Here is a 20,843-nt window from a genome sequence, read left to right as displayed (position 1 = left end):
TAATAAGTGAGTTTGCATACTCACCTCGACTTGAGTAATGTAATATGACCACTTATGTATGTATATACAGGGTATATGTTTTGTATGATTTGGATTTGCTTCTTGATTTCCATTGCGTGACTAGTTCTGTGCACAAAGTTGAGCTTAGAAAACTTGCGCATGGAGTAATTATGAGTATCATCTTGTGTTGCAGAACTAGGGGGATTATGTCGAGAACGTTAGGAAACGAGACTGAAGCGCACCGCATGGAGCGCGAAGCAAAAGAAAAGGAAGAGGCTGAGGGTGCAGCCAGAGATCAGTTTCCACCACCACCACCACCCATGACTCAGCAAAACTTTATCCAGTACATGCAGTTGGTGGAAGAGAGGCAGCGTGTAACGCTGGAGCAGCAGAATAAATTCTTTCAAGAGTTGCTGCAACAGAACAGGGTGGAGAGACCTGAGAACCCGGGAGTCACATTAGCAGACTTCCAAAACACCAAGCCGATATCTTTCGCATACGCGCCCGAGCCAATGGACGCGGAAGATTGGCTGATGGATACTGAGCGCAAGCTCAACACCGTTGGATGTAACGACCAAGAGAAGGTTCGATATGCTACCCATCTGCTATGTGGACCTGCCGCATCATGGTGGGATAATATTGTAGCCGTTTATCCGGCTGGAAAGGTATTTACCTGGGAGGAATTCGCAAGGAAGTTCAGGGAATCCAATGTCCCTGCAAGTATTGTGGAACTGAAGCGTCGAGAATTCGAGAGTCTCGAGCAGAAGGACAAGGCAATCTTGACCTATGTCCGGGAGTTCTCTAAACTGTCCCGGTACGCTGTTGAAGAAGTCAACACCGAGGACAAGAAGAAAAAGAGATTTCTGAGGGGGTTAAGTCCCCAGTTCAAGGTACAGCTACGGATGATGAGAGCAACGGAATTCCAAGAGTTGGTGGATGCAGCCATCACTCTTGAAGATGACTTCAAACAACTGCAAGAAGAGAAGAGGAAAAAGGCCAAATTTGAGCCTAAGAGGTTTGTTAGTAACAAGCCCAATACCAGCTTGAGTTTCAAGCCACGATACAACAACAACAACAACAACAACAACAACAGCAATCAGAGGAGGAACCAAGGATATCAGTCTGCAAACCAGATTATATGCCATTCCTGTGGATTCAAAGGACATGTCGCGAAAGATTGTAAGAAGCCAAAGATTATATGCTTTGGTTGTCGCCAGGAGGGGCACATGCTGAAGGACTGCCCCAAGAAGAATAGTGGAGGAGGTCAGTCAGGAGGAGGAGGAAACCGAGGAGGAAACACCGGAGGCAACTGGAAGAATAAGAAGCCCTTCGGCAAGCTGAACTGTACTGGGCCTGGAGGAGGTGGTCAACTCGACCAGCGGTGATAGGTACGCTCCGTATACTCACTCATCCTGGCAAAGTACTTTTTGATACTGGTGCAACTACATCATTCATTTCTCAACAATTCATCATCAAACATGGGATTAGTTGCACTAAGTTAGATACACCCATAACCATACTTTCTGCGGGGGGAACGATAGTAGTAACCCATGCCAAACAAAAACAAGTCATTATGATCAATAAGTGCGCGTTTGACGCGGACCTGTTCATTTTACCGATGAAGGACATTGATGTCATTCTTGGTATGAACTGGTTAGAAGCTAATGGAGCATTGATCGACTGTGTAAACAAGACGGTGTCATTGAAAAGTCCCGACGGAAGTAGAATGATCTACCAAGGCGACAAACATACACAGATTGAAGTTGAGTTACAGCTTAACAGCATGAAGGAGGTGAAGTTAGAAGATATACCTGTAGTAAATGAATTCCAGGATGTGTTTCTGTGAATTACCTGGTATGCCACCAGATAGGGAGATAGAATTCACTATCGACCTAATTCCAGGAACAGCTCCGATTGCCAAAGCACCATATAAGATGGGGCCTAAGGAATTGAAAGAGCTTAAGGAGCAACTGGATGACTTGGAACAAAAGGGATTCATTCAGGAGAGTGTTTCACCATGGGGATCACCTGTGATCTTCGTGGATAAAAGAGATGGAGGAAGAAGGATGTGCGGAGACTACAGGAATTTGAACAATGTGACCATCAAGAACAAGTATCCACTTCCAAGAATACAAGATCTATTCGATCAAGTAAGAGGCGCGGGAGTCTTTTCCAAAATTGATCTAAGATCCGGTTATCACCAGATAAAGATCAAGAAGGAAGATGTTCCGAAAACTGCCTTTGTCTCAAGGTATGGACATCATGAATACCTTGTAGTACCTTTTGGATTAACCAATGCCCCAGCAATATTCATGAATCTCATGAATAAGATCTTCATGCCATATCTAGACAAGTTTGTCATCGTATTCATCAATGATATCTTGATATATTCCAAGAACAAAGCCGAACATGCTGAACATTTGAGGTTAGTGTTGCAAACACTAAGAGAACATCAACTCTATGCCAAACTTAGTAAGTGTGAATTCTGGCTAGATCAAGTGGAATTTCTTGGTCATGTTATCAGTAAAGATGGAATAGATTTTAACCCGAGTAAGGTAGCAGCAGTTCTAGAATGGGAAGCACCCAAGACTGTCAAGGAAATCCGAGGATTCCTAGGAATGGCAGGATACTATCGAAGATTCATTGAAGGATTCTCTAAGATAGCAGGACCAATGACAAAGTTGCTAAGGAAGAACACACCATTCGTGTGGTCAGAGGAGTGTGAGAAGAGTTTTCAAACTCTAAAGGAGAAACTCACCACGGCACCGGTGTTAGCAGTTCCAGAAGTTGGCAAGGACTACACCGTGTTCTGTGACGCATCCAAACATGGATTGGGTTGTGTACTCATGCAAGATCGGAAAGTGATATCTTATGGATCAAGGCAACTCAGACCTCATGAAGTGAATTATCCAACACATGACTTGGAATTAGCAGCTGTCGTATTTGCACTAAAAACTTGGAGACATTTTCTCTATGGAGCGAAGTGTGAGCTCTATACAGATCATAAAAGCCTCAAATATTTCTTCACTCAGAAGGAACTCAACATGAGACAGAAAAGATGGCTAGAATTGATCAAGGATTATGACCTGACAATCAATTACACACCAGGGAAGGCTAATGTAGTAGCAGACGCCCTGAGTAGGAAGAGTACCGGAGGAGTGCAACAAGAAATATCACCGGAGTTGAGAAAGGAAATAAGCCAAGCCCAAATACAACTTTGGGAGAAGGAAGCCCATGAAGGATTATCGGCGTTGCAAGTAGCCGATGAGCTTAATGTCAACTTGAAGAATGAAATAATGATGGGTCAGTTGGACGATCCATTTATTGTAGAAGAGATGAGAAGAATAGATGAGGGAAGACCATCAGAATTTCACCGAGGAGAATCTGGATCATTATGGTTCCAGAAAAGAATTTGCGTTCCGGATATTGCCGAAATTAAGGAAGTAATACTCCGGGAAGCTCATCAAACCCCATATTCCATACATCCGGGAAGTACAAAGATGTACATGGACCTAAAGGAACTATTCTGGTGGAATAACATGAAGAGGGAGATAGCACAATATGTGGCAGAATGCCATACATGCCAGAGAGTGAAGGCTGAACACCAGAGTCCGGCAGGAAAGTTACAACCTTTACCTATTCCAGAGTGGAAATGGGAGGAAATAGGGATGGATTTCATCACCGGACTACCCATGACCAATAAAAAGAAGGACATGATATGGGTAATCGTGGACCGGTTGACGAAAAGTGCACACTTCTTAGCGGTAAACTAGCAGGATAAAGGAGAGAAACTTATCGATCTTTACATCAAAGAGATCGTGAGTAAGCATGGAGTGCCAAAGAAGATAGTATCGGATCGAGGATCCGTGTTTACATCAGCATTCTGGAGGCAACTTCACGAAGCTTTAGGATCCAAATTGGATTATAGTACCGCTTATCATCCCCAGACCGGTGGACAAACCGAGAGAACCAACCAAATTTTAGAAGATATGCTTAGGGCTTGTGCCCTAGACTTCGGAGGATCATGGGAAGAACACTTACCATTAGCAGAGTTTTCATACAACAATAGTTATCAAAGCAGCATCAAGATGGCACCATTTGAAGCTCTGTATGGAAGGAAGTGTAGATCACCAATATGTTGGTATGAAGCTGGAGCAAGCAAAGAGTTTAACCCTGATTATGTCAAGGAAAAACAACAAATCATTGACATTATCAGAGACAGGCTCAAGATAGCTCAAAGTCGGCAAAAGAGTTATGCCGATCAGAAGAGAAGAACATGGGAGCCACGAGTTGGAGACATGGTTTATCTTAAGGTAAGCCCGATGAAAGGACTCCAGAGGTTTGGAGTAAAAGGAAAACTCAGTCCTAGATATATAGGACCTTTCAAGATACTAAGTCAGAACAGAGGTTTAGCCTTTGAGTTGGATTTACCGGGAAGGCTAGCTCAAGTTCACAACGTGTTCCATGTGTCACAACTGCGGAAATGTTTGAAGACCCCAGATGAACCAATAGCACATGATGAGCTCGAGATACAACCAGACTTAACCTACATCGAGAAGCCAGCCAAGATTCTCGAGGAGAGCTGGAAACAACTCAGAAATAAAGCTATCAAGTATTGCAAGATACAATGGAAGCATCATCCCGAGAGGGAAGCCACCTGGGAAAAAGAGGAAGACCTGAGGAAAACATACCCCGAGCTGTTCAGGTATTACAACCACAACTTCGGGACGAAGTTTTCTTTAAGGGGGAAAGGCTGTAATGTCCCAGGTTTAGAGACGATCGAGGGGTAGATTTTAGAAAGGGATGTGCATTGCATAGTAAATTCTGGGGAAATTTTGCGCTTTTAAACAAAAACTGCATCGAAGGGGGACAAGTTTCTCTCTCGACACCTTACAGGGTTAGGGTTTCGAGAGTGCGACAAACTTGCATCTCACTTCACTAGTTTAGGTTTTTGAGAAGAGAGGGGAGAGTTTGCATGATTGGATTCTAAATGAAGTGACATGGTTGAATTCAAACCAATGTTGAATTTGAATTCCAAATTCAAACATTAATTAATTACCCTAAATAATTCAATTGAGGAAATTCATTAAGTAAACAATCAATAATAAACAAGATGAACAATTATAATAAAGTAAAGCTCATTAGAGAAAACTTTGAGCTTTATTGATCATCACACAGTATACATTGTCATTACAATATTCATAAGAGAAAATAAAATGAATTACAACACATTACAAGAATTGTTGAAATTGAAAAATACAAGAAAATGAAAAGAAAAATACAAGTAAGAACCTAGTCTAAATTCTACAAGATCATCTTCACTTGATCTTGGATTTGATGAACTCCCTGTCCAATGTGATCAATTGATAATTCCTGTACATAAACACAACAAATAGAAGTTATGCCAAGTGGCATAGCCACTTGGCAGGTTAAAAAGAAATGGAAAATTATGGATATGGATCAGCTCTGCCGAGCTGATCATCTCCAAACCAAGTTCAGAGTATCAGGTGCACACACACACAGCCACACTGCTTACCAGGCAGTGTGCATGCTCAACAAAGACACACACACTGGAGAGTCACCAAAGTGACCAGGCCAAGTCACAACCGAGAGAGCAAGAGGGCATCATATATAACCTTTTTGAGCCAAACCCTAGCTCATTCATCAGCAGGCATCTTGGTAAGTCATCAGCAAACAAGAACACTTAGAACAGGGGAAGAACACATAGCCGAATTTCATCCAGAACAGCTCAAGCAAAGAACTGTTTCTGTTGAGAAGTAAACCATGGAGTAGATCAAGCACAAGCCACAAGGAGGAGCAGGGCAAGCCAAGAAAGCAAAGAAGCAAAACCTCTACACCAACACACCATTTTCTAGGAGCTGGAGTGAGGTATAAACAGATCAACCCGAGCAAAACCAAGTTTTGCTCATAAATAAGCATACAATGCATCACAGAACACAGAAGGGTAGAATACCCGCATTGTATCATCATCTCGGCTACCAAGTCGGTTGGTGCAAGCAAAAAATGGGGAAGCCAATAGGAAATCACCAAGGGAACATCTGGCTAGACCAAAATAGTGGCATAACCAAGGCAATCCAAAGAAGGAAATGATCCTATCTATTCAACCAAAGCCACTTAGCACCTAAAACCTAGCATACCATCAGATAGATAGACAATATGTGTCTATTCTTGTTTGTCAACATCAAAGATCACTGAAAATCCAACAAGGAATTACCCAGTGATGCATTCACTAAGCCATAGCAAGCCAACAAGGGTGGGAGCTACCTAAACAGCAATGAATTGCTGTCAAGGTCACCTCAACCACCGAACCAGCCCAAATTAATAAGCCATGCACGCTTATCATCACCCAGATGGGTTCAAAAGGAGGGCTAGGGTACCCAACCAAGTGGTGGCATCCATCTAGCCCTGCCAAACTCAATGAAATGATCATTACTGCAAGCAGTTCACATCATTTTTCCATTTTAGTAAGATTCAGGCAAATACAGATAAGTGAACTAAGCAAATAAATCAAAACACCAGAGCTTTGTAGTGATCCAATGGATCACTGCAAGCAACAGCAGTTGCTTAAGTCAGCAATAGTACACACCAGGCTAAGCCTGTATGAAGCACAAACAGCACTGGTGAGCACCAGTGAATCACAGAGAGAAGCACACACTTGCTCACAGGCAAGTAATGCTCAATTGATCATCAAAGCATCACTTGCTCTTGCTACAGATCACTATAGCCAAGCATAGTATCATCACAAGGCCCAGACAGTTAAGCTAACCATATAATTGAACAATTGCATCACAGATAAGTGAATAGAGCATATCAATTGTATCCAGAAGCACTCCATCAAGGGATGGAGTTGATAATGCAACAGTTAGGCTCAACTGAGCATATCCATGAACTAGAGCACAAATAATAGCACATCATAAGCATTGGCACTTGCCAATGGCAAGGATCATCACAGAATGATCAAGCCAAGAGCAATTCATGGCATTCACAGGAGAGGAATATTATACAGAGAATCAGCAGGAGCTACTAAATTACACAGAGCACCACAGCATGCTCATGAGCAATAGTTCATGAGTTGCAACAGCAAGCAATTGAGCAAGAACAGCACAAAGACAACAAATCGGAACTATGACAGATGCACAAGAAGAAGCGGCTGCACAAAGAACATAGCACAAAGAAGCATACGCGTAAGCTAGCAAGGCGCGATGGCTAGCACAAAGACATCGGCACAGCGTGCATCCCCACAGGGAGAAGCAGGCCAGTGGCCAAGCTAGACGAAGGGAAGGGGAAGCAGTAGAACAAGTAGCAGAGAAGGACGGAGGAGATGAGCACTTACTGGTGAGCGGAGAGGAGATCGACCATGGCGGCACGGCAGCACACGCCGGGCGAACGGCGGCGCCAGGCCAAGCCTAGCCAGGCACTACTCGCCGCAACGCCAGCATCACCACGGCAAGGCACACGGCCTCGACACCAGGAGCGTCGGCGGCGACGAACTCGCCGCAGCACACCACGGTAGACGAGCAGAGGTGAAGGGGACACGTCGAGGAAGCGGCGAAACACAGATCGACGCAGTGGATCTGAATCGCCGTCGAGTGGCGGTTCAGATGCGCCACATCTCATCGTCGGCGATGGCCGGAATCGGCCGGAGAAAATCGGCGAAGGCGGCGGCGACGCGGGTGTCGCCAGAGCTCAGAGGGTTAGGGTTAGCGCGTGCGCGAGAGGAAGGGGACGGGTGCGTCCGACCGAGCCGGACGAGCGGCCCGGGTTAGGGTTAACCACTGGGCCACCCTGACAGGTGGGCCCAGGGGCAAAAAGGACCTTTTACAATTTAATAAAAATATGAAACTTTGAAATTCAATAGAAAATTATTAAAAGCTCTTAAAAATAACTTAAAAATATGAAAAATGATCAGCATAAAATTCTCTATTTAAATAAAATATCAAAGAGAAATTTGAAAGATAATTAAGAATAGTCCTATTTTGATGATTTAAATAATCATTTAAATCACACACCTAATTTTCTATAAATGAAATTAAGTCCATTAATGTATTTGGACTTTAAAAACACCTTGACAACATTTCAAGGTTGTATTTTACTTTAAATCGAGTATCCTCAAATTATTCTTAGTAGCAACTTCTTACATGAAATAATAACGGCATCGGAAGGGGGGAACAAACCCTAAAAATGGAATCATGCATAATTGCTTCTTTAACCATTGCCCTTATCGGACAATGATGCTATTTTTCAGAACAAGAGGACAAGGGTCAGTCCACACCTTCCAACTGCAAAACTTTGCAGTGTTCAGGCAAGTTCATCACTTGCTCATGTCATTTGAGTATTTCTATCAAATTACTTGCAAAATATTATGGTTATCACTATTGCATAAAAACCAAAACCACTATTTTCATAACTATGAATATGACTATGTGGTGGGCAATGGAACCATGGATTGTGTTGATATGGTGGAGGTTCCATTGCAAAGGTTAATATCCATCTAGGATTAAACAACAAATGTCGCCAGTGATTCTTGTGCCGTAATACCCGTGTTAACCATAAGATCTGGAGTGGGACAGAGTAGTCAAAAGTGTTTCCACCTCTCGTACATCAACGGATGCGCTTACCGTAGACACTTGACCCAGGTTGGGCAAGCGGTGGGGTGGGGATCCCATTCTAATTCCCCACGGTAAGTGGTCTATGATGGGTTGCAGCTACCGGCGAAGGAGTTTGGTTAACGAGTCCCAAACTGTTGTCGTGGTCGGGGTCCATCCTTAAGTGGTATAAGAGGACCGACGAGGACCCAGGGTCGGGGTATGCAACAAAGGGTGGGTGTGCGAGGTAGCGGAGGAACATGATTGGCTAGACCTTATACCGGGCCTCACACCGAAGGAAGTGTGGACGGGAAAGCTGCCCGGTTGGCACCAAGGTTAAGATCTCTTATGGGTAAAGCAACACACCTCTGCAGAGTGTAAAGAACTGTGACCTGTCACTCCCTGTTCCGGGATAAGGAACTGCGAACGCGGCCGGAAAGGAGCTCCATGAAGTTCTAGTAAACCGGTGAAGGCTGACGAACATAGATCTTTGAAATAAAAGCAATCTCTTGAAGAAATGTTTGTCAAAACTTGCATTGGTATTAGACTTTCTGGTCTAATATCGTAGCTAGTGCATTAAACACCTCTTATCTATAATGAACTTGTTGAGTACGCTCGTACTCATACCACTCTTAAATCCCATGCTTAGATTGTCTGAACCGTCTGGAGGAGGACTACGACAACAATGAAGGAGCTGAAATTATTGGCTATGATGAACCTGACCTCTCAGGAGGAGTTGAAGGCGTAGACTACATCATCGTCTACGGATCCGGGGAGGCTTCCGGAGGAGAACAAGCCTAGATATATCCGATAGTAGTAGTAACCGAGCAGCCCGAACTCTTAGTATTTAGCTGCTCGAGGAAATAAATGTTTAGCTTAATGAGACACTTATATTGTAAGTTAAGTTGGGTTCGCCTCGAACCCAGGAGTATTCCTCTTAGGACCCAGGAGGAGCTCCGAGAAGACATGTGTATATTAATTGTAATAATATGTGAATGAGGTATGGACCCTGCTATGTTCTGTTGTACTACTCTGAGGGATGTAATATTTGCGGAATGGTACTTCGTGAATGTTATATCAACGACTGGCATACTACAACATGCAGTGGTATGCAGGGTCACCACATTAGTAGAGGCTCTGGCCAAGTTTTAACTCTTAACTCCAAGAGGGAGTATTTATGCTCTATAGTGGGTTCATGTCTCCGTGAATCTGGGGGAGTGACAGAAACCTCTAAGGTTATGGATGTGCTGTTGCCACTAGGGATAAAACATTGATGCTATATCCGAGGATGTAGTTATTGATTACATTACGCACCATACTTAATGCAATTGTCTGTTGTTTGCAACTTAATACTGGAAGGGGTTCGGATGATAACCTGAAGGTGGACTTTTTAGGCATAGATGCATGCTGGATAGCGGTCTATGTACTTTGTCGTAATGCCCAATTAAATCTCACAATACTCATCATATCATGTATGTGCATGGTCATGCCCTCTCTATTTGTCAATTGCCCAACTATAATTTGTTCACCCAACATGCTATTTATCTTATGGGAGAGACACCACTAGTGAACCGTGGACCCTGGTCCATTCTTTTATATCGAATATAATCTACTGCAATACTTGTTCTTTACTGTTCTCTGCAAACAATCATCATCCACACTATACATCTAATCCTTTGTTACAGCAAGCCGGTGAGATTGACAACCTCACTGTTTCGTTGGGGCAAAGTACTTGGGTTGTGTTGTGCAGGTTCCACGTTGGCGCCGGAATCCCTGGTGTTGCGCCGCACTACATCTCGCCGCCATCAACCTTCAACGTGCTTCTTGGCTCCTACTGGTTCGATAAACCTTGGTTTCTTACTGAGGGAAAACTTGTCGCTGTACGCATCACACCTTCCTCTTGGGGTTCCCAACGGACGCGTGCTGTACGCGTATCAAGCTCTTTTTCTGGCACCGTTGCCGGGGATCTGAAGAAAAGTTACACCACAAAGATCTCTAACTCCCACGTCAACTACACGCCAGCAGCTCTTTTTCTGGCGCCGTTGCCGGGGAGATCAAGACACGCTGCAAGGGGAGTCTCCACATCGCAATCTCTTTACTTTGTTTTTGTCTTGCTTTATTTTATTTACTACTTTGTTTGCTGCATTATATCAAAATACAAAAAAAAATTAGTTGCTAGTTTTATTTTATTTGCTATCTTGTTTGCTATATCAAAAACACAAAAAAATTAGATACTTGCATTTACTTTATCTAGTTTGCTTTATTTACTATTGCTAAAATGGGTACTCCTGAAAATACTAAGTTGTGTGACTTCACAACCACAAATAATAATGATTTCTTATGCACACCTATTGCTCCACCTGCTACTACAGCAGAATTCTTTGAAATTAAACCTGCTTTACTGAATCTTGTTATGCGAGAGCAATTTTCTGGTGTTAGTTCTGATGATGCTGCTGCCCATCTCAATAATTTTGTTGAATTATGTGAAATGCAAAAGTATAAAGATGTAGATGGTGATATTATAAAATTAAAATTGTTCCCTTTCTCATTAAGAGGAAGAGCTAAAGATTGGTTGCTATCTCTGCCTAAGAATAGTATTGATTCATGGACTAAATGCAAGGATGCTTTTATTGGTAGATATTATCCCCCTGCTAAAATTATATCTTTGAGGAGTAGCATAATGAATTTTAAACAATTGGATAATGAGCATGTTGCCCAAGCTTGGGAAAGAATGAAATCTTTGGTTAAAAATTGCCCAACCCATGGACTGACTACTTGGATGATCATCCAAACCTTTTATGCAGGACTGGATTTTTCTTCGCGGAACCTATTGGATTCAGCTGCTGGAGGTACCTTTATGTCCATCACTCTTGGTGAAGCAACAAAGCTTCTTGATAATATGATGATTAATTACTCTCAATGGCACACGGAAAGAGCTCCACAAGGTAAGAAGGTAAATTCTGTCGAAGAAACCTCTTCCTTGAGTGATAAGATTGATGCTATTATGTCTATGCTTGTGAATGATAGGACAAATATTGATCCTAATAATGTTCCGTTAGCTTCATTGGTTGCCCAAGAAGAACATGTTGATGTAAACTTCATTAAAAATAATAATTTCAACAACAATGCTTACCGGAACAATTCTAGTAACAACTATAGGCCATATCCTTATAATAATGGCAACGGCTATGGTAATTCTTATGGGAATTCTTACAACAATAATAGGAACACACCCCCTGGACTTGAAGCTATGCTTAAAGAATTTATTAGTACACAAACTGCTTTTAACAAATCTGTTGAAGAAAAGCTTGGGAAAATTGATATACTTGCTTCTAAAGTCGATAGTCTTGCTGCTGATGTTGATCTTTTGAAATCGAAAGTTATGCCTCATGAAAATCATAATAATAAAATTGTTACTACAGCAAATGCCATCCAAGTTAGAATTAATGAGAATATAAGATTGATGGCCGAATTGCGTGCTAGGTGGGAGAAAGAAGAAAATGAAAAAGAAGATAATATAGCTAAAGTTTGGACTATTACCACCACTAGCAATGCTAATGCTACACATGTTGCTGCACCTCCTACTAATAATGGTAAAAGAATTGGTGTTAGCAATGTTTCCACTTCAAATGCAAAGCGCGAAAAACTACCCGAAACTGCTAAAACTGCTGAAACTGCCTGTGATAAAACTGCTGAATTTTTTTCCAATATTGGGGATGATGATCCCATTGCTTTAGATTATAATGGTTTAAATTTTGATAATTGCCACATCTCTGAAGTTATAAAGTTCTTACAAAAACTTGCTAAGAGTCCTAATGCTAGTGCTATAAATTTGGCTTTCACGAAACATATTACAAATGCTCTCATAAAAGCTAGAGAAGAGAAACTAGAACGCGAAGCTTCTATTCCTAGGAAGCTAGAGGATGGTTGGGAGCCCATCATTAAGATGAAGGTCAATGACTTTGATTGTAATGCTTTATGTGATCTTGGTGCAAGTATTTCTGTTATGCCTAAGAAGATTTATAATATGCTTGACTTGCCACCATTGAAAAATTGTTATTTGTATGTTAATCTTGCTGATCATTCTACAAAGAAACCTTTGGGAAAAGTTGATAATGTTCGCATTACCGTTAAGAATAACCTTGTCCCCATTAATTTTGTTGTCTTGGATATTGAATGCAATGCATCTTGTCCCATTATATTGGGAAGACCTTTTCTTCGAACTGTTGGTGCTATCATTGATATGAAGGAAGGTAATATTAAATATCAATTTCCTCTCAAGAAAGGTATGTAACACTTCCCTAGAAAGAGAATGAAGTTACCTTTTGATTCTATTATTAGAACAAATTATGATGTTGACACTTCGTCTCTTGATAACACTTGATACACACTTTCTGCGCCTAGCTGAAAGGCGTTAAAGAAAAGCGCTTATGGGAGACAACCCATGTTTTTTACTACAGTACCTTTATTTTATATTTGAGTCTTGGAAGTTGTTTACTACTGTATCAACCTCTTCTTATCTTAGTTTTGTGCATTGTTGTGCCAAGTGAAGTCGTTGATAGTAAGGTTCATACTAGATTTGGATTACTGCGCAGAAACAGATATTTTTGCTGTCACAAATCTGGGCCTAATTCTCTGTAGGTAACTCAGAAAATTATGCCAATTTACGTGAGTGATCCTCAGATATGTATGCAACTTTCATTAAATTTGAGCATTTTCATTTGAGCAAGTCTGGTGCCTCAATAAAATTCGTCTTTACGAACTGTTCTGTTTTGACAGATTCTGCCTTTTATTTCGCATTGCCTGTTTTGCTATGCTCGATGGATTTTTCGATTCCATTAACTTTCAGTAGCTTTGTGCATATGTCCAGAAGTGTTAAGAATGATTATGTCACCTCTGAACATGTAAATTTTAGTTGTGCACTAACCCTCTAATGAGTTGTTTTGAGTTTGGTGTGGAGGAAGTTTTCAAGGATCAAGAGAGGAAGATGATACAACATGATCAAGGAGAGTGAAAGCTCTAAGCTTGGGGATGCCCCGGTGGTTCACCCCTGCATATATCAAGAAGACTCAAGCGTCTAAGCTTGGGGATGCCCAAGGCATCCCCTTCTTCATCGACAACATTATCAGGTTTCTCCCCTGAAACTATATTTTTATTCCATCACATCTTATGTACTTTGCTTGGAGCGTCTGTTTGTTTTTGTTTTTGTTTTGTTTGAATAAAATGGATTCTTTGTGTGGGAGAGAGACACGCTCCGCTGTTGCATATGGACAAATATGTCCTTAGGCTTTACTCATAATATTCATGGCGAAGTTTCTTCTTCGTTAAATTGTTATATGGTTGGAATTGGAAAATGATACATGTAGTAATTGCTATAATGTCTTGGATAATGTGATACTTGGCAATTGTTGTGCTCATGTTTAAGCTCTTGCATCATATACTTTGCACCCATTAATGAAGAAATACATAGAGCATGCTAAAATTTGGTTTGCATAATTGGTCTCTCTAAGGTCTAGATAATTTCTAGTATTGAGTTTGAACAACAAGGAAGACGGTGTAGAGTCTTATAATGTTTACAATGTGTCTTTTATGTGAGTTTTGCTGCACCGGTTCATCCTTGTGTTTGTTTCAAATAGCCTTGCTAGCCTAAACCTTGTATCGAGAGGGAATACTTCTCAGGCATCCAAAATCCTTGAGCCAACCACTATGCCATTTGTGTCCACCATACCTACCTACTACATGGTATTTCTCCGCCATTCCAAAGTAAATTGCTTGAGTGCTACCTTTAAAATTTCCATTCTTCACCTTTACAATATATAGCTCATGTGACAAATAGCCTAAAAACTATTGTGGTATTGAATATGTACTTATGCACTTTATCTCTTATTAAGTTGCTTGTTGTGCGATAACCATGTTCCTGGGGACGCCATCAACTACTCTTTGTTGAATATCATGTGAGTTTCTATGCATGTCCGTCTTGTCTGAAGTAAGGGAGATTTACCGCTAGAATGGTTAGAGCATTGCATAATGCTAGAGAAGAACATTGGGCCGCTAACTAAATCCATGATCCATGGTGGAAGTTTCAGTTTTGGACAAATATCCTCAATCTCATATGAGAAAATTAATTGTTGCTATATGCTTATGCATAAAAGAGGAGTCCATTATCTGTTGTCTATGTTGTCCCGGTATGGATGTCTAAGTTGAGAATAATCAATAGCGAGAAATCCGATGCGAGCTTTCTCCTTAGACCTTTGTACAGGCGGCATAGAGGTACCCCTTTGTGACACTTGGTTAAAACATGTGCATTGCGATGATAATCCAGGTAATCCGAGCTAATTAGGACAAGGTGCGGGCACTATTAGTATACTATGCATGAGGCTTGCAACTTGTAAGATATAATTTACATGACACATATGCTTTATTACTACCGTTGACAAAATTGTTTCTTGTTTTCAAAATCAAAGCTCTAGCACAAATATAGCAATCGATGCTTTCCTCTTTGAAGGACCTTTCTTTTACTTTTATTGTTGAGTCAGTTCACCTATCTCTCTCCACCTCAAGAAGCAAACACTTTTGTGAACTGTGCATTGATTCCTACATACTTACATATTGCACTTGTTATATTACTTTACATTGACAACTATCCATGAGATATACATGTTATAAGTTGAAAGCAACCGCTGAAACTTCATCTTCCTTTGTGTTGCTTCAATACCTTTACTTTGAATTATTGCTTTATGAGTTAACTTTTATGCAAGACTTATTGATGCTTGTCTTGAAGTACTATTCATGAAAAGTCTTTGCTATATGATTCATTTGTTTACTCATGTCATTTACATTGTTTGGATCACTGCATTCATTACATATGCTTACAATAGTACGATCAAGGTTATGATGGCATGTCACTCCAGAAATTATCTTTGTTATCGTTTACCTGCTCGGGACGAGCAGAAACTAAGCTTGGGGATGCTGATACGTCTCCGACGTATCGATAATTTCTTATGTTCCATGCCACATTATTGATGATATCTACATGTTTTATGCATACTTTATGTCATATTTATGCATTTTCCGGCACTAACCTATTAACGAGATGCCGAAGAGCCGATTCTTTGTTTTCTGCTGTTTTTGGTTTCAGAAATCCTAGTAAGGAAATATTCTCGGAATTGGACGAAATCAACGCCCAGGGGCCTATTTTGCCACGAAGCTTCCAGAAGACCGAAGAGGAGACGAAGTGGGGCCACGAGGCGGCCAAACACTAGGGCGGCGCGGCCCAGGTCTTGGCCGCGCCGGCCTGTCGTCTGGGCCCCTCGTGACGCCCCCTGACCTGCCCTTCCGCCTACAAATAGCCTTCGTCGCGAAACCCCCAGTACCGAGAGCCACGATACGGAAAACCTTCCAGAGACGCCGCCGCCGCCAATCCCATCTCGGGGGATTCAGGAGATCGCCTCCGGCACCCTGCCGGAGAGGGGATTCATCTCCCGGAGGACTCTACACCGCCATGGTCGCCTCCGGAGTGATGAGTGAGTAGTTCACCCCTGGACTATGGGTCCATAGCAGTAGCTAGATGGTTGTCTTCTCCTTATGTGCTTCATTGTCGGATCTTGTGAGCTGCCGAACATGATCAAGATCATCTATCTGTAATGCTATAAGTTGTGTTTGTTGGGATCCGATGAATAGAGAATACTATGTTATGTTGATTATCAATTTATATCTATGTGTTGTTTATGATCTTGCATGCTCTCCGTTATTAGTAGAGGCTCTGGCCAAGTTTTTACTCTTAACTCCAAGAGGGAGTATTTATGCTCGATAGTGGGTTCATGTCTCCGTGAATCTGGGGGAGTGACAGAAACCTCTAAGGTTATGGATGTGCTGTTGCCACTAGGGATAAAACATTGATGCTATGTCCGAGGATGTAGTTATTGATTACATTACGCACCATACTTAATGCAATTGTCTGTTGTTTGCAACTTAATACTGGAAGGGGTTCGGATGATAACCCGAAGGTGGACTTTTTAGGCATAGATGCATGCTGGATAGCGGTCTATGTACTTTGTCGTAATGCCCAATTAAATCTCACAATACTCATCATATCATGTATGTGCATGGTCATGCCCTCTCTATTTGTCAATTGCCCAACTGTAATTTGTTCACCCAACATGCTATTTATCTTATGGGAGAGACACCACTAGTGAACTGTGGACCCCGGTCCATTCTTTTATATCGAATACAATCTACTGTAATACTTGTTCTTTACTGTTCTCTGCAAACAATCATCATCCACACTATACATCTAATCCTTTGTTACAGCAAGCCGGTGAGATTGACAACCTCACTGTTTCGTTGGGGCAAAGTACTTGGGTTGTGTTGTGCAGGTTCCACGTTGGCGCCGGAATCCCTGGTGTTGCGCCGCACTACATATCGCCGCCATCAACCTTCAACGTGCTTCTTGGCTCCTACTGGTTCGATAAACCTTGGTTTCTTACTGAGGGAAAACTTGCCGCTGTACGCATCACACCTTCCTCTTGGGGTTCCCAACGGACGCGTGCTGTACGCGTATCAAGCCGCATATGCAGTTTCTTTTAGGAGACCATTCAAAAATGCACTTTTCACATCCATTTGATATAGCTTGAAATTATAAAAGGATGCAAATGCAAGCAAAATACGAATAGCTTCAAGATGGACAACCAGCGCAAATGTGTCCTCATAATCCATACCTTCTATTTGGGAAAACCCTTGCGCCACTAACCTTGCTTTATTTCTTATGACAATGTCATTCTCATCTTGCTTGTTCTTGACCACCCACTTGGTCCCAATTACATTGATGCGATGATCCTTGGGTCTCTCAACTAGAGACCATATTTCATTGCGGGTGAAACATTCCAATTCTTCTTGCATGACAATTACCCAATCCGGATCAACCAAGGCTTCATGTACCTTGAGTGGCTCAAAACTAGACACAAAAGCATGATGTTGACAGTAAGTGATAAGTAATGCATGTTGTCTACGAGTTACCACTCTTAATGAGATGCTACCAAGTACTTGATCTACTTTCATGTCGCTTGTCTTTGAAGCAGCCTTGATTTTTTTCGAATTTTCGGAAGCAGTTTGGGCCAAACCAGGCACAACGTGCCAAACGGCCCAATCAAGCCGGCATTTCGACCCATGGGTACGTCTGCCCATGGGCACCCGACCCGAATGGGTAGGGTATGGGTCTCGATGTTCGCCCATGGAAACGATCCATGGGCAACCCGATTAGTCGTGGGTCGGGCATGGGTATCAGTCTATGCTCACGGGTTGCCCGATGGGTCACCCGATTAATATAACTAATTAAAACAGTTTAATTATTTTGTATGGTACGTGGGCTATGATACACGTACATTATACATGTAGACAGTATACATCGTTTACACACAAAGCTCTTGTATCCAGAAACCAAACATGTGCATATTAGCACTACTTGCAGTCACAAAGCCATGAACGGGAACACACCACTCTTCGTCTTGGTAGCCCAACAATGTGCCGATGTGTTCTAAATATTTGGTTGCGTCAAACTCTCCATTTTTTGTACCCGATGGGTTGCCCGATAGGTTCGGGTTGCCCGATGGGTTTGGGCATGGGTCTCATTCCTTACCCATGAGTAGGGTCATGGGTCACAGGTGTGCCCGATAAGGGTGATGGGCATGGGTCTAGTTTAGGTTGACCTGACCAAACCTGACCCATTGCCAGCTCTTAGGCCCAACAATGCTAATGTGCCGCGGGCCGGCACGATAAGCAAAGGGGTTGTGTCCGGGCCTGTATGTCAAGCCCACGTGCCGACACGACACGACCCGTTATCTTAGCGTCCCCTGGTGGGCCGTGCTATGCCGTGCCAAGCACCTTAACTCCTTATCGGGCCGTGTTGGCCAAGTTTGGATGGAACACTTTATCCAGGTATCCAAACAATCTGCACTTCTGTAAGTATCACTACCTAAATACCAACCTTTCTAGAGGGAATCGAACTAAGGAACAAGCAACACGTGTCAGCGCTGGAGAACCTTCGCGCGTGCGGTATGACCCACGTCCGCGCGTACGCAGCGACTCAACCTGCGGCCAAATCACATGCGCGTGCAAGGAAGCTCGCGCAAGTACGGCCCAGTTCTTTTGAGCTACGGCTTGTGCATAAGCCACTCTGGCTTGAGCTGTCCATAAAACGGTTGTAAAAATAAGCTCAGCAGAAACTAGCCTCCAGTTCTTTTGGGCTTTCATTGTCTCGGCTTATTATCTAAGTTGTCTGGTAAAAGTTCTGTAATGCCCCTGAATATTTTGTACTATTAGCCTAAAACTATAGGGGAAAATTGAACACTCCAAAAACAAACAAAAAAATCTCAATTGCATACATCTGATGCGTAAATACAAATGCTGGTTTTCATACAATAGTTGAACAGATCATCACAACATGAGCCGTGCGTACATACAACTACAACCTAAGCTGAATTTATCCAATTCTGGCATGTTGCTTGACCCTGCTCGATCGGTGGTGGATGTGCGCGTTCCTGGTGGACCTTTACCTTGTGTCCGCCGGAGTGGAGAGAAGGACGGACGGAGGAGGTAGCGCTGGTGGACAACATCAGTACATCGCCACCTGGCCGACGAGCTCGACCTCGCCTGGATCCGGGCCAACGAGGTGAGGCAGGACTCTGTCTTGAGGAGGACGGACGAGGGAGCAGCAGCGAGGGGCCGGAGTCGCAGCGCCGGTCCTAGGCTGCAGCGGAGGGAGGGTCGGCCGGCGAGCTCGAGCTCCGCTCGATGGGCCGAAGAACGCGCAAGGGGTTGCCGCAGGATAACTCCGCTCCATGAAATGGATGCGGGGAGAGATGGGGATCTACTTGGCAACGGACGGCGTGCGGAGGCGGCAGGCCGGAGCAGCCAGGTCCGGTGGCGGTGGAGATGCGTGGGAGGCTGTCGCGAGCGGGAGGTCGATGGGGTGTGCGGTCCTGCGCGGTTTGGATGGATACAGAGATAAATATAACCTTTCGCTACAGCGTGGTGGTATTTTGACGTAAATAGAGTAGCAAATAGGGGTATACTCATATAACGATTCTATGGAGCTCGGGAAGCTGTGAAAATCTAGGTAGGGTGGCTTCCCCCCACTACACAGGAATGGCCAAGCCGGCTGCCCCCACAACGGCTTAAAATCGAGTTCTTTTGGGTTTTAGCTTATTTTCACGTCTAAGCCATTAAGAAGCTAAAAAAAAAAAAAAACTGGGCCTACGTCCCGCGGCTGAAAATCGCTAGCTCGTACCTAGGCTGCTGGCTCCTACCTAGACTATGCCGCTAAATCGTATGGCATTGAAGTGGCAATCCATTGAGTATATGCCTACATGCACGTAAGCGGACCGAGTACATTTTAGGAAAACTTCGAGTACAATCATGTACAAACATACATATAAATCTGACTATAAAGGAGGACGAGTACAACTCAGTGTACACTCAAGTACAGTAGCTTACAAAGCACAAGTACATTTACATACAGAGCACAAGTACAATTGCACACATAAACAGGTACAAGTAGAACTGCATATACGAGTGAGTACCGTATAGAAGTATATATGTACACACGAGCGAGTACAGGTATAGAAGTAAAGTCGCGCACACGGGCAAGTACAAGTACAGAAGTACATGTACAAGTCGCATACACGAGCAAGTGACCGAGTAAATGGAAAACTGCATCAAATACACTAAAAACAGAAGTACTTATCAGTTGAAGCACGAATACAGTTAGTTACACACCACGAGTACAATCACACTAGTATTGGAAGTACGAAAAAAAAGTATCTCGAAACCTATCAACATGGGATCTAGTTTTGAAGATCTCGACGCGAGGATCTCAAAAGTGAAAACGGTTCGTAATTTTGACTTACGGTTCCCAAAATATTTCATTTAAAAAAAACGAATCTACAAAATAAAGGGAAAATTAGACATCCCCTATCATTCTCTCTCCTTTCCTATCCCATCTTGCTCCCCTTTGCGAGACTTGGCGAGTAGAGGACCACTTCCCACCAAAAATTCTGGCACCACAACACGCCACGTGTCGCATGCGAAGAGACTTTTGGACCTTCGCGAAGACCGGCCTTTTTTTAGAGTTTTCGTATTTCTGTTTGAACCGATGTAACACAGGATATCAAACACTGGGCCGAATATGCCCCGTGACCCGTTCACGACGCGCAGGGCTCCCGTCTGACTGTGCCACTGGTG

The sequence above is a fragment of the Lolium perenne genome, chromosome 7 (genome assembly GCF_019359855.2).
Source record: "Lolium perenne isolate Kyuss_39 chromosome 7, Kyuss_2.0, whole genome shotgun sequence".
Lineage (NCBI taxonomy): Eukaryota > Viridiplantae > Streptophyta > Magnoliopsida > Poales > Poaceae > Lolium > Lolium perenne.
Note: the sequence above shows the minus strand (reverse complement) of the source record.